This window comes from Nothoprocta perdicaria, unplaced genomic scaffold (genome assembly GCF_003342845.1).
Source record: "Nothoprocta perdicaria isolate Ctin4 unplaced genomic scaffold, notPer1 scaffold_252, whole genome shotgun sequence".
Taxonomy (NCBI): domain Eukaryota; kingdom Metazoa; phylum Chordata; class Aves; order Tinamiformes; family Tinamidae; genus Nothoprocta; species Nothoprocta perdicaria.
In genome coordinates this window covers 1-3034 of record NW_020455480.1, presented here as the reverse complement: position 1 = coordinate 3034, position 3034 = coordinate 1, and the positions used below count along the sequence as shown (strand labels likewise).

General features: G+C 49.0%; 1 long non-coding RNA gene across 1 annotated transcript; it reads right to left on the bottom strand.

Moving 5' to 3' along the window:
* Window positions 1-1969: 1969 nt before the first annotated feature.
* LOC112948124 lies at window positions 1970-3023 on the bottom strand. Its single transcript, XR_003249539.1, has 2 exons — window positions 2813-3023; window positions 1970-2494 (listed from the first exon to the last, which is right to left on the bottom strand). It is a non-coding gene; the product is annotated as an uncharacterized LOC112948124 (long non-coding RNA).
* Window positions 3024-3034: the final 11 nt, after the last annotated feature.

Genomic DNA, 3034 nt, shown 5'->3' with positions numbered 1-3034 from the left:
TGCTAGCAGATAATGGGGGGAACCCAGGAAATAGAGACAGTGAGAACATTTTTAAATAGATAATTTGTTCCTAATTATGCTGTTTTCTACAGCCAACTTATGAATTTCAACAAAACTTGAGAGAACAAAAGACCAAGCCTCGTCTCTGGAATGCTGCCCTCAAAAGCAGGAGGCCTGAAGTCTACTCCAGCTTCTTCCTTAAAATACTAGGCGACCTCCAGCTTAAATAATCTGGCGTGTGGCATTGACCTTTACTGGCTTTTACTTAGTGGAAAGGGGAGTCTCTTAAGAGCTGGAGGTTCAGGCACATTACGGCAGGCGAGCTCCGTGTAAACAGACACAAGGCTGTTCCTGAACTTTGCAGAGGCTCCCACTGCAGAGGCAAACACACACGTCAGTGCTGAGCATCCCAGCTCTGTAACCCCTTCTTGCACGCTCTGAAGCAGAGAAAGGCTGCAGCTTTGCTCATTTTCTCTAGGAGTCGCATTTAGTTCAGTGTCCAAAGACACGCGCTCTAGCAGCTGCATTCTAACATACAACCTCTTTCCTTTCACTGGTACATATCTTCGGAAGGAGGAGTCAAGTGAGGGGCCATGGAAAACAAGAGGTCTGTGCAGGGCAAGGCAGCTGCTCCCTGGAAGAGGTTCATATGTAAAACCAAAATTCACCCTGAGCTAGGTTAGTGAGAGACACAAGAAGGGCCTTTTTTCCCCACCCCCCCCTTCTCTCAACAGTGATCAAAGGGGCAGGTGGAAGAAGGCATGGATTGTGTCATCTCTGCTTCAAACCTTGTTTTCTGAGCTTCTCCAGAATCTAATCACAGCTATTTTGCGTTTCTACAGGTTCCAGTAACATAACAAAATGCTGAATTTGTAAGAGGTATGGAATAAGGCAAGGGCAATAACAATAGGAACACAAACTTGACACTAGGTGTTCTTTCAGTAACAACTGAAAACCACGATTTCTGAGAGTTTTTGTTTTCCTCCCCAGTCAGATGTATAATTAAAAATTTCATCTCAAAAAGAGCTTGTGGGTGGGTTTTCCTCCCCCCCATCTCTTTTCCCATTTAAATAATAAAATCCTTTGAAAAGCAAGACTCCAGGAAAGGGAATAGATTTCCAAGTCCCGTGGAAATCCAGGTAGAGCTCTAGCAAAAGTAAGGGTAGCTGGAGCAACCTAACTACATGCATCTCCAAAGTTAAGGTGTATGTGCCCAACTCCCACTATCGAGGAAAGAAATCATTCTAGGACTGTTCTCAGATGTGTGCATTTATCTCTTAAAAAATGATGAGGTTGTACTGAAAACTACCACTTGCACTTCAGAAAAACATGGGCAGTTTAAGAAGTCTTGTTTTTCCATAAAAACATAAAGTTTTCTGGTATGAGTAGAAACATAGATTTACCTCAGAGAGTGTGATGCCTGGGAAGATTTTGATGACTGCTACTTCATCTGCTATAGTCGTAGCAAGAGAAAATTGGAATTTAGAGAAGAAAACTCAGGTACTTCAGGCAAAGAACACACAAGCAATCACACCTATAGTGAAATAACTCAATCCATGCGAGGAGAGGCAGAAAGAGATGCTTAACAGTGTGTTAGTTACAAGGTGGTGTATATTATCAGTATAAAACCAGGGGAAAAGCAGATGAAAAGTGCTGGTGTTGATTTCCACATAGACTTAAAAGGCTCAGAAATATTCAATAAATTTTCTATTTTGAAATACAAATCCAAGGCTCTTTAAAAGCATGCTTTTAATTAAATGACTACCTGGGATCCCGCACTGAGAACAGGTTTCTTTCATAGAATATACAAGACATACACAAACATATCACAGGCTTAGAGTTCTTTCAGTAACATAACTGTGGTAAACGACCAGGGAGGAGTTTGGGGCGATGTAGCTTTCAACAGCCAGCTCAGAGTAACTCTGCAGCCAGGGCCAATTGTACTGCACAGGCAACCGTCACTCTGCCCCCTACTCTGGGCCCAACAGGCAACTACAGCATCACCAGCGCCCAACAGCCAGAGCTACAGCCCGGCCGGCAGCCACGGCCACGACAAAATGCATCGTCCTACAGCACTGCAGGACACCCGCACTCCTACCATGAGATCTCCACAGCACCTCCACCTACCCTGCAGTACCTACCACCGCTTGCTTGGACCTCAACACCTCCACAACACCTCTCCCTACCACCACACTCCATCCTGCAAGCTGCCACACGGGCCCTCAAGTCCAMCCAGAAGCACACAGTAACCTCACAACAACAAAACTCCAACAACTGGGGCAAAGCTAAGAGTGCCTGTGCAGTGCAATGGCCCTGGCATGAGCTACAGCAAAGCTGGGGGTGAAAGGGGCCCCTGGGGGTAACCTACAGGTGGACAAAGCATTTTATTCTGGGGAGGAGGGGAATGGAAGCTCCAGCTGCTGCTGCTCTCCAGGGCAGGAGGAGACAGCGATGCCTCAGGCTCAGGTCTTGCTGCTACCTCCACCGCCACGTGCTGAAAAAGAAAAAATAACACTCAGAAACCTGAACAAAAAGCACCCTAACACCACCCAGAAGCAGAAAAAGCCTTCACCTGCACCCTAACGCCCACCCCTACTCCTGTATGTACACCACTAATACTCACATAACATGCTTCTACCCCAACTCCCAGCACAAGTATCACAAAGGAGCTGGGCTCTCCAAAGTGAAACTCTCCAGCGACCTGGGGCGCCAGCGCCTCCCACCTGAGGCCCAGAACAGAACAAGCCTCCCCGGAGGACGAGGCTGCGCCCAAGCCCCAGCAGCTCCCGCCAGAGCCCCTTGCCAAGCTCACCAGCAGTCGCTGCCAACTCCACGGGCTCCGGGCGTCTTGCTTGAAGCTGCAGCCGGGGTCCGAGGCGGGCACGCTGGGCAAATGGAGCTGGGCATGGAGAGCAGCGGCCCCGCAGGCTCCCGCCCTGCTTACAGGGGGCTGCGGCCGCTGCTGCACTCGCCAAAGGCCGGGGGCCCCCGGGCACTGGCTGCTCCCCGACGTACAGGGCAGCCCGGGACCCCG